This window comes from Palaemon carinicauda, chromosome 25, assembly GCF_036898095.1.
Source record: "Palaemon carinicauda isolate YSFRI2023 chromosome 25, ASM3689809v2, whole genome shotgun sequence".
Taxonomy (NCBI): domain Eukaryota; kingdom Metazoa; phylum Arthropoda; class Malacostraca; order Decapoda; family Palaemonidae; genus Palaemon; species Palaemon carinicauda.
In genome coordinates, this window is record NC_090749.1 from 61,298,386 (window position 1) to 61,310,885 (window position 12,500).

Below are 12,500 nucleotides of genomic sequence, written 5' to 3' on the forward strand. Positions count from 1 at the left end.
AAATAAAACTACATATTCAAAGACAACCGAATAATGAATAAACTGAATTCAAAATTACTTAGACCACTTCCCCTGCCGCTTGTGCCTAGAGCCTAGAGCCAAAGATTTTCATAGGCAAACCAGGCTTCTTAAGGAAGTGTTTATTAAACTCTGGTTTGGTACAGCATTGAGCTGTTGCGGTTTTGCTTAGCAGGTAACTAGGGACCCTCGCTCCAGAAGAACCAATTAGGAACACTATCTCTACTACCTTTTGTTTTGTCGAAATACAACGGTACTGGAAAAAGAAATCTATGTTCTACATAATTATATTTGTCTAGTTTTAATGTAGGGATGTGAAATAATTGAGGTAGACTCTTGAGCTTGAAATATTTGATGGCTTCGAATGAATGTAAAAGAGACCAGATCGTTCTGTGTTCCCTGAATCTTCCCTCGACCAACAACTCTTGCAATTCACTTAGTCGACGTTAAAGTCAACTGACAGTGTTATGACCATGATATTTTTAATACAGTAGATAGATTTTCCATTAGTTCAAATCTCACCCCCATTTAAATACTGTAAAACCACCTCTAAATTCCAGAAAATTTACCTTCTTACAGGGGGTCTTTCAATAATGAAAGATTTGAACAAATCTTCTATAATACCTGGAACAGATAAATCTAATGCCGAACGCTTCAATAAAGAGTTAAGGATGGTTTCATATCCCTTAATAAAAAAGAAAACAAAAACGTTTAAGATTATCCAAGCTATTTGTACTTATGGACAGACTTCTAACTTTGTACCAATCAAAATAAACCTAACATTGTCTTTGATACAAGTTATTGGTATACTCTTTTAGAACTTATAATTGACAATCTAAAGGAATTGAAACCCTTTGTTTCTGAGAATACATTGGATAGTTTCCATGTGGTCAGATGTATCATAGATGGGTTTGGATACACCTACTTTCATATTGGCTGATTGAGTAGATAGATTCTGTACAGCAACCTTCTGGGATGGTCCAATAACAGGGGACAACAGATCTGTGAACCAATCCCTGTGGGCAGAAAAGAGCTTTAAGCATCATCCAGCTGTTCACAGAGCTTCTGAACTTGTTTAGCACCTGCCAAATCAGGGCAAATGGGGCGAGGTGATGCATAAAGATTTAGTTAACTAGTCTTGGCACAAAGCAATTATGTTTCCAAGCTAAGGTATCCAGCATGGGTAAACACACCTCAAGTCTTATAATTATTCAGTGATATGGCAAACTTATCTGTGTTTAGGCAACCCCACCACTTCCAAATCTCTTGAAAAATCAAGGGATGCAGACACCATTTGTTTGGTAAAATCTGTTTCTTCCTGTTCGGCATGTATATATATATATATATATATATATATATATATATATATATATATATATATATATATATATATATATATATATATATATATATATATATATATATATATATATATATAAATAATTTTTTAATTTAATTTTGGTAATTTATCACTTGAAAAGTTTGTATATTGAAAACGCTGAACTGATTATCCTATGAGATTCACTATTAATGTTTTGTATTGCTTGCTCTATACTCCAGGCTACTGTATATTCTTTAGCTAAATTAGTCATTCAACTGTTTTTTCATAGAAATCACAATTTTTATAATGCAAAATATTTGTAAGTTTCAGCAATATTGTCAAGCAAAGTACTTGTATGAAATAACCATTTCTTGTCATCATCATTTACTCTTTGATTATTTTCAGAGCTGTTGACTACATTTTCTCCTGGACCTGTTGTAGTAACTCAAGTGACATCCGGTCGGTCTTCAATAAGGTCTTCACCGCTGCCTCGCCGTTCCTCTACCCGCAGTGCTCCTGGAGGAACATCCCCAAGACGGCACCGACCAAGAACACCTTCCACGTTGTGGAAGTGGAATCTGACAGCATCACGACTCCAAGAGTGGAGATTGAATCTCCCTCAAAATCACTAGCATCTATACGAATGAGCTTGAGAGGAGACACCTCTGAGGTGCGTCAATCGCCTCCATTGTCTCTGCCCTGTGATACTCTAGAACCGCCAACTACACCAGCTTCGAGCGAAATGTCCCAGAGCCTTCTACCTACAGATTTTCAACTTCACTCTGCATCCACTCCTCATCTTTTGCCTCAGACTTACGTTACATCTCCCATTCAAGCTCTTCCTCAGCCGTTAGCAATAGACCCAGCCCATTCGGTGCAACTTCATGCAGAATCTCCGATAAACACAGTATCCTATACGACCCAACACATCAGCCTTACAACCCAAGCTGGCACAGTTCCACAGACGTTAGTTCCATCGAATATATTCACGACGCCTCATCCTTACAATACAGCACCCCAGATCTGCACAGCACCACAAGTTCACGTTGTGACAGCGGCCCCCGACATCATCACCTCTCAGGCTCCCCCTACTCAAACCCAGATCCAGAATACGCCTCAGATTCATTTTGAATCTGAGGACCACTTAGTTTCACACATCCAGGAAGCACCTCAAGTTCTGAGAGTACACGAACCACTAATGCATCCCGAAGCATTGCAGCAGCAACAGCAAATCGCTCAGGAAGCGTCTGCAGTACAATCTGGAGGTGAAATAACCACTGCACCCCAACATCACCCCACCACACCCATTACGAAACAACGTAGCTCACCTGATACTGGTTTAATAAAATTTTATCCTACTTTTCGATACATGTGCTATTCATTATCCTTATTCATTGTCAAATCATAATCCTGTGAAACTAACAATCAATAGACACATTGAAATCAAATTACTTAATCAATAGACATAAGGAAATTAAATTACTTACTGACATTGACAAAATAAATCTGTTTGCAGCCTATCCATCTTAGGCATAGCATGGATGAATATGATCCAGTTTTGAAAAGAGATTTTTAAGAATAACAAATTATATACATATAGCCAATGGGTCCCTTCTAAAACAGTGTTAGATTATAGCAAAATATTATATTTGAGTGTCTACCAAAAATAAAATTCTTCAAAACATTGAAAAATGCTCACAGAAGTTTGTACGCATCAAAGCCTAAACCACTACAGCAAATACATCAAAACAAAGAACTTAAAAAATGTGCAGCATAAAAATTTGCATTACCACTACAAACTCTCCAGAGAAAGCATCACCACTTTTATAAAAACAATCTAGGTTAAAATAGAGAGTACTAAAACATTTGAGCAAAAATCTGGTTCAAACTTACTAACAAAAGAAGTAGACCAAACATGTTTTTTTTTTTTAATCCATTCATAAAAAACAGCAATCGCATTATGTAATAGGACATCATTTGTGAAACAACCAATATATTTTTTTTTTCTTCATAAAGTAACCATTATATTGCATAATGGAAAATATTTAGACATAGTTATAACACTGTGGTGCCAAGCTTCCCCTTCCCCCCCCCAAAAAAAAAAAAAGAAACATTCAGCGGCCATTTTGAAAAAAACAGCAGCCTGAGCTCTTGGAGAATGTCTCTTTGCTTTATAAACATTAAAGTCTACTTTAGTAACTTTAAAAACATGAGAATCCATATCTAGACATAAAACTCAGATAACTACAAATACTTCTAGGCAAAATATCTACTTCGGGCAGCTAAATTGGTGGTCATCTTGGAAAGGGGCCGCCATATTGGACTTTTAATCAGCCAGCTTTGATTAGTATGATTTGAAGAACAAGTATCATCACTTAGGCCTACATGTTTTTTTTTTTTTTTTTTTTTTTTTTTGTCTGGGTTCTACAATATATCACTTAAAGCATTACCAAATGTAGTTGGAAATTTCTGTATAACATAAATTATAAAAGATAATAATACTGAGATTTTCACTTTAAATTTTATTTATAAGTAATAGTTAACTAAAAACTAATAAAATTTATTATTGTTCAGTTTGTGATTATATAAATTCTCTTTTGGAAATCAATGAAATATAAATGTAACTTTATTCAAAAGATATCTATGGATTTGTTTAATAATCCAATGGCATTATATCATACAATAGATCTATCTAAAACAACCCAGGCTAGTAGGAAGACAAGCTTCGTCTCAGTAAGAATCTCAAACATGAAACATTTACTACAAGCAAAACTGATTACGAAAAGTATGAAGCTTTTAATCCTCAAAATGGTTAATCATTGTTCATGGTCTTTAAGCATTATATATGAAAAGATCCAGTTTATACTTCTTCCTGTTCCAAACTGATTTAATTTCAATGACTCAAAAAGTAAAAATTTTATACTTTATAAACTTATTGTTGTTATATAATATTTGTATTTTAACATTTTGACGCACTTTAATAAAGTTCAGGTTCACTATTCTCTTCAAAGTGACACCATGAAAATATTTAAAAAACGATAAATATATTTACAGCAATATAAAAAAAAAAATATTACTTTATCAGTAATCAGTCACTGTAATTTACTGCACACACACCCAAAACGTACAAAGAGTTAAGTGCTTTCAATTTGATTTACAATAATCATAACTTTCAAAATTGTTATAAAAAGAAATTCATTGAATAAAATGCTTGTCAGATTGTCTTAGCCAAAGCAAGTGACACATGAAATATTTTAGGAATAAACTCTCAGACCCTCCCACTTCAGGTTTCATGACTATATGTATTCCAACAGTGCTAGGTCAACATATCTCGGTGTTGTATGTCCATTAAATTATTAGAAAACACCAAGGGTATTTAACACATTAAATTCTTTATATAATACTGTATAGAGCATTAAAACACAGAATCTTGATAAAAAAAAACATGAATTCTCTACTCACCTGATGTTCAAATTGCTTCTTCTTTAGAATATTTCCCCATTTTCTTTCCTTTCAAAAGATACATGCCACAGTAAGTAATTCAACAATCTAGTGGTTAATGGTAAGTAGCCCACCAAGAGTTCCCATTCTTCAGTTCGAAGTCGTATTCCCTATTCCTTGTAATCACAAGTCAGTGAATAGGCAGATAAGAGTGAATATGAATATTATGGGAATACTGTACAGAAATAGAAAAAAAGAGAAAAATTATTAACATTATGTTTTTCTATGAACTTCCCCTGATGTTCATATTGCTGACTCTCAAACTATTGAAGGTGGGACACCAGTCATGGGAAATAGGTCAATGAAAATTAAATTGTATAATCTAAATTAAAATTATAGACTCAATAGATCTAAAATTTAATGCAAATAATTTAAAACACTTTTGCTAATGAGGCTCCCAATTGTTTTTCCGGTATTTAAAATATGAAAAAATAAATCATAACTTGATATCATTAAAAAAAAAAAAAATGGCCACAACAGCAGTCACTATAGAACCTAAAGGCTGATAATCTCTATCAGAAAGTCAATATATTAAAAAGCTTTTTTGATTATTTTTCGTACTTTATTAAGGTTATTTTCCTTGCGTTCCATGAGGACCGGACAAGAGGGAGGATTGGTGGCTGCCGACCACTGCTCCTTCAGACACTAGTGAAGGTAGCCGAGATGGATCCACCCAAAAGGAATGAGCTTCTCCAGCGAGGAGAGGTGACCTAGAGGAGCTTGTCACTGGAAGGCTGGAAAATGTTCCTGCGACAGGAAGGGCTGCGCAACCTCTCTGAGTCTGCTGATCCATTCCTCCAAGGGAAGAACATGAGCTGCTGTCGAGTCGATCAGCATTCTCAGATACTTCACCTTTTGCCTGGGAATGAGATTCGACTTCTTTTAGTTCACCACGATTCCCAGATCGCGACAACTGCCAGAAGCGAGTCTCAGTCCTGAATCAACTGCTCCTGCGAGGGAGCGAGAATCAGCCAGTTGTTGAGGTAAATCAGTAGGCTTAAGCCCCTCGAGTGAGCACAAACTGCTACCGTCATGAACACTCGAGTGAACACTAGGGGAGTTGTGCACAGTCCGAAGCACAGGACTTGGGACTGGTTCACCGTGCCCTGGAAGATGAATCGGAGGTACTTTCGAGGCAACCAATGAACTGGTACTTGAAAGTACGCGTCCTTCAAGTCTATCAAAAGCATGAAATCGTACTGCCTGATGGCTAACAGCACAGTGCAAACTGTCAGCATCTTGAACGCAGTATGCTGAACAAACTTGTTCAATGGCGAAAGGTCGATGACCAGTCTCCAACCTCCTGTCGCCTTCTCGACAAGGAAGAGACGACAGAAAAATCCTGTTGACTGATCGTGTACGACTTCTAGCGCATCCTTCTCCAACATTTCCTGGACCTCTGCCTCTAAGGCCAGAGACTTCAGAGATGTTGGATCGTATGTGTGGAACGCTATTGGAGTGGAAGATAGGGGAGGGGTCGATGAAGAACAAATGGGAGCTTGTACCCTTTGCTAAGGGTCAACACTACCCATCCCTCCGCCCCGAGGTGCTGCCACATCACCCAATGGCGCGATAGGCCTCCCCCTACCTTTGGCAGCATGGGAAGGGGAGAGGCAAGCTCAGCGTTTCCCTTTCCCTCGCTTGCCCGTTCTTTCCACGATGTGGAGGAGCTAACAAGGGAGGCTGAAAGGTCTGTTTCGGGGCAGAACCATTCTGAACAGGAGCAGGTCTCCGCTGCACAGGTGCAGCAGGAGCACGACCATCGGTACCCTTGCTACTTCTTGTGGGATTAGCCTCACTCGGCCTGGCTGCGGACCATTTCGCGGGACCAGGTCCCTTGAAACTCGCAGCCTGCTCCTGGTGGATAATGGAGTCCTTCGACTTGAGCCACCATTTCTCCCACGCAGCCCGAACTTCCTCTGGTGGAAAGAGAGAAGTTGCAGCTTTAATACGAGCGTTCCTGAGTGTCATGGCCTCTCCTGAACCAATCTGTCTCACCAAATGAGTGGCTACTGCCTCGCGCTTTTTGAGGATCAGATTGGCATAAAGGGTGGCAAGCTGGTCCAGGAGAAAAGCAACAGCTTTCCCACCAGACAAAGCTAGGTTCCTGTACTGCTCCATGTGTGCGGGGGGTAGCGAGCTTGGTGTCCCGCGCGAACCCTGTGGCCGTACCACACCAGTGATCAAGTCACAAAGTAGCATGGAGAACAGCTACAGAGATGGACTTCATAGTTGAAATCTCAGAGGCCGAGAAGGAGCCACTCTGAGATTTCAAAGTCTCGACCGAGGAACCACCAGCAAGCGGGGTCGAGAGGGAGAGAACAAGGCAGAGAAGACTCTGTGACGTGGTACCTCTTCTGTCGATGGTGTGGTTGAGGGAGAAGCTTGTTCAAACATTGGCTCCTAAGTGAGTCACCAGGTTCTGTGATCTAGTCACTCACTCGGTCCAATGCTCGAGCAGCCTTTCTCGACCAGGGTAGTGTGATGGGCCTTAACTGCCTTTGGGAGCTCCCCATGGGATCTCCAAGGCTGTACACTTATCCTCGGACCCTTCCGCAGAAGGAGTCCTGAGGCCATTAATCTCACGCATGAGGTTAATGGCCTCTAGGAACGGCGACTCCACCTTGGGATCTTCCGTATCCATGGCCGGTGATGGTTGTGGAGGTGGCTGATCTCTCGGTCCCGCTACATTGGTATGTGTAGGGAAAACGACATGCTGCACGGATGATGACATCACTCATGAATACCCTCGCTCTGGTCCTAAGACCAAACTAGGCGTGTATTCAGGAGTCGAGGAAGGACCCTGGCAGAGTTAGTCGCACGAGTGGTGTGCGCAGCCTCACCTGTTACACAGCCAGAAAGCATGGGGGTTGCTTGCACCTCGCGCGGCTGGTATCATGAGAGCTAGCCTGGTTGTGCACGACCAGTACCCACGTCGCGGGCTGAGCCACAAGATGGCTCCATGCCAGGCCCAAGTCACACAGGTCGAGTGCGAGGCTGTCTGGGCCTGCTCCCTGCTCACCCGACACACAAATCGCAGAGTCGGTCCGCGTGGCTACCCCCGTGGAGGTAGTCATGCGTAACGCGGATTCTTTACGAGAGACCACAGCTATGATTTCTCGTGCCGAAACCGGGACTCTCATTTTCTTGCTAAAGAGTGGTTCAATTCGAGTCTGAGCAGCACCTCGGGGGCCCGAGAACCCCATCACCATGCTCTCGGAGACGATACTTACGCCCTCGAGCTTTGCTTTACTCTTCTTCCCCTTCCTATTTCTCCTTGGGGGAGAAGAGTCCGAGTCAGAAGATGGAGAAGAGGAGAGAGGAGGAACTAGAAGAGGAATACCACCCACGCCAAGCTCCACCCCATACCGCCAGCCAACCATTCAGCACAACTGCCTGGTTTTCTTTCTCTTCGGCAGTTTCAGCTCAGCTGAAGCGAATTTCTATATTAAATTATTACGAGGTTTGTATATCGCGCCGGAACAACTATTGTTTTTATATGTGTTATGGCACTGTCCTTTAATCGTATAGAGGACAATCTCTAGTGTTGCGAAGAACTTGGATTTAAAAATGTCATTGAGAGCCCTCAGGTGAATAAGTGTAAAGTGTATGTGTTTTGGGGAACCACCTTTGAAATGGTTTAGGCTAGCTGATTGATTAGTGCGACAACCTTTTATGGCACTTGAGAGCAACTGATCCAGTTATGTGGATCGTCTTCCTTGTGCCCTCAACAGAGCTATTATGAGATATTGGCGTTCAAGAAAGTCTGATCTTTGTTGCACAACTGCTAGATCTTGGTAAAAATAGGAAACCGGAATTATATAAAATTCTAGATTTCCTTGTAGCAAAAAGGTATCAAATTTCCATGCTAAGGGATCAAAGACATGATAAATAAACACCACTATCGTTGATTTTTCAAGAATATATGTGTTCCTTGGTGGTCATCCAACCGAGTAGTGACAAGCCTCCACATGCTTTAACTTTGGTGATCTAATTGAAAAGGATTTCTTACACATTGAAGGCAAAGTTGCAAACATGATGAGAAAACTCAGTGAAGGAGCAAACAGGAATATATGCAGGTGACCCCTGCCATTGCTAAACTTCAAAGACATACTTATAAACGTAGTATTCAACAAATTGGAAGCACTGGACTCTTTCTACTTAGCTGAAGATTCTGTTATGCTCTTTAATTTGAGCAAGCCACCTACTTCAATGAGAGATATCATGTAGTTGAAAAACAGCAAGATGCTATACACCCAAGGCCTCCACGAGGGAAAAAAATATCAAAACGAGGAAAGAAAATGAAGAAATAAATACCTTATTCAATCTATGAACGAAAGCTGTGTAAAATACTCAGACGAAAGGCGAATAAACATTTTCTACTGGGCTCATCCTCCCATCCATAATCTATGAACTAAGAAAAAATTATACCTTTATCATAGGTCAAGACTCCTCCCTTTCCATTCATGGGGAAGCATGGGGGGTGGGGTGGAATAACTCAAGTAGCTGCAGCCAAGGGCGCTCCAAATTTCGAAGGTTCTACGTGCCCATAAGGTACAAACACCCTCTTGTTTGTTCTATGTACATTGACAGAGAATAGTAACAGTATGTATGTACGTAAGGCTGGTCTTATATAAGGAAGGATTTGTTTATATATATTTCTAAGGGGGTGGGAAGGTGCTAAACAAAATGGACGGTGGTTAACACGCCTTGCCTTCAATAGATAAATATTTCTCTTAGAAAAAAGTACTTTAGTTTTTTTATGATTATAAATCTTAAATTTTATATAGAATATCTCCCTCTTCTTTCTCTCTCTCTCTCTTATGTATATATATATATATATATATATATATATATATATATATATATATATACAGTATATATATACTATATAAGTATATATTAACATACACTTACTTATTAATATATGCTATCGACTGTATATATAAATAAATATACTGTATATATATATATATATATATATATATATATATATATATATATATATATATATATATATATATATATATATAAATAAATATACTGTATATATATATATATATATATATATATATATATATATATATATATATATATATATATATATATATACAGGACCTAATATTCTTCGATATTACGCATTTATAGTTAACTATTTTTCAATATTTGTCTTTTATTCAACCGATAAGGATTGTAGCCCGAGTTTAAATCATAATAATGCGAATTAGTAATTGGCAGATCTCAGCCGTATCTATTCTAATAACTGTTCTTAAGATATTGTGTGTAAATTGTTCATTAACTCTCTTATGTTTCTTTCTTTATACTCTCCCCTCACTAGGCTACTTTTTCTGTTGGAGCCCTTGGTCTTATAGCATCTTGCTTTTTCAGCAAGGGTTGTAACTTAACTAATAATAATAATAATAATAATAATAATAATAATAATAATAATAATAATAATAATAATAATAATAATAATAATAATAATAATGAAGAGGCGATTATAATCCAAAATATTTTACTTGTAATACAATAAAATATTCTGAAAATACCTTATTTTGAATTTCATCTTCGACCGGACATATTGGCATCATTAATCCGTATAATTGCGTCGCCAGATAACTATTAAATCCATTAACAGGACATATTAGTGAATATGAATAAGTAGGACATTTTAACTAAGTATAGAATAGCCTTTTACATAAACATTAAGTTACTGTAACCTGCAATCAACTCATCGCTGTATCTTCTTTGCCTATACAAAGCTATCGCCTTACGTAACATAGTCTGTAACTAGAGTAATAATGTGTAATCTTGTTACCTATATGAAATATTAGTGCTAGAAAGACGCCTACCTATTATGAAGGAAATATTGAATATTAATATTATTCAACATTTTGCTATAACTAGACAGAGAAAATATATTTCACTATCATACTTAGTTGTCTATGTTATAAATGGGTTATTATTATTATTATTATTATTACTATCCAAGCTACAACCCTAATTGGAAAAGCAAGATGCTATAAGCCCAGGGGCTCCAATAGGGAAAAATAGCCCAGTGAGGAAAGGAAATAAGGAAATAAATAACTGAAGAGAACAAATCAACAATAAATCATTCTAAAAAAAGTAATGTCAAAAGAGATATATCATATATAAACTATTAACAACATCAACAACAAATATGTCATATATAAACTATAAAAAGACTCATGTCCGCCTGGTCAACAAAAAAGCATTTGCTCCAACTTTGAACTTTTGAAGTTCTACTGATTCAACAACCCGATTAGGAAGATCATTCCACAACTTGGTAACAGCTGGAATAAAACTTCTAGAGTACTGCGTAGTATTGAGTCTTATGATGGAGAAGGCCTGGCTATTAGAATTAACTGCCTGACTAGTATTACGAACAGGATAGAATTGTCCAGGGAGATCTGAATGTAAAGGATGGTCAGAGTTATGAAAAATCTTATGCAACATGCATAATGAACTAATTGATCGACGGTGCCAGAGATTAATATCTAGATCAGGAATAATAAATTTAATAGACCGTAAGTTTCTGTCCAACAAATTAAGATGAGAATCAGCAGCTGAAGACCAGATAGGAGAACAATACTCAAAACAAGGTAGAATAAAAGAATTAAAACACTTCTTCAAAATAGATTGATCACCGAATATCTTAAAAGACTTTCTCAATAAGCCAATTTTTTGTGCAATTGAAGAAGACACAGACCTTATATGTTTCTCAAAAGTATATTTGCTGTCAAGAATCACGCCTAAAATTTTGAAAGAGTCATACAAATTTAAAGAAACATTATCAATACTGAGATCCGGATGTTGAGGAGCCACCGTCCTTGACCTACTTACAATCATACTTTGAGTTTTGTTAGGATTCAACTTCATACCCCATAATTTGCACCATGCACTAATTTTAGCTAAATCTCTATTAAGGGATTCACCAACCCCAGATCTACATTCAGGGGATGGAATTGATGCAAAGAGAGTAGCATCATCTGCATATGCAACAAGCTTATTTTCTAGGCCAAACCACATGTCATGTGTATATAGTATGAAAAGTAATGGGCCAAGAACACTACCCTGTGGAACACCGGATATCACATTCCTATACTCACTATGGTGCCCATCAACAACAACTCTTTGAGATCTACTACTTAAAAAATCAATAATAATGCTAAGAAACGACCCACCCACTCCCAACTGTTTCAGTTTGAAAACAAGGGCCTCATGATTAACACGGTCAAAGGCAGCACTAAAATCAAGGCCAATCATACGAACTTCCCGACCACAATCAAGGGATTTCTGTACTGCATTGGAGATTGTAAGAAGGGCATCACATGCTTCAAGGCCTTTCCGAAAACCAAATTGCAAACTAGGGAATAGATGATTACCTTCAGCAAACCTATTAAGACGTTTTGCCAGAAGACGTTCAAAAACTTTAGATAATATGGGAGTTATGGAGATTGGGCGGTAATCAGTGGGACTTGAGCTACCATAAACACACTTACATAGAGGAGTAACATTACCAATTCTCCAACAAGTGCTAAAAGCTCCTCTTCTTGCTAACTTGCGTAAAATAACAGATAACTTTGGAGCTAAGAAATCTGCTGTCTTTATAAAAAACAAAGGAAAAATACCATTTGGG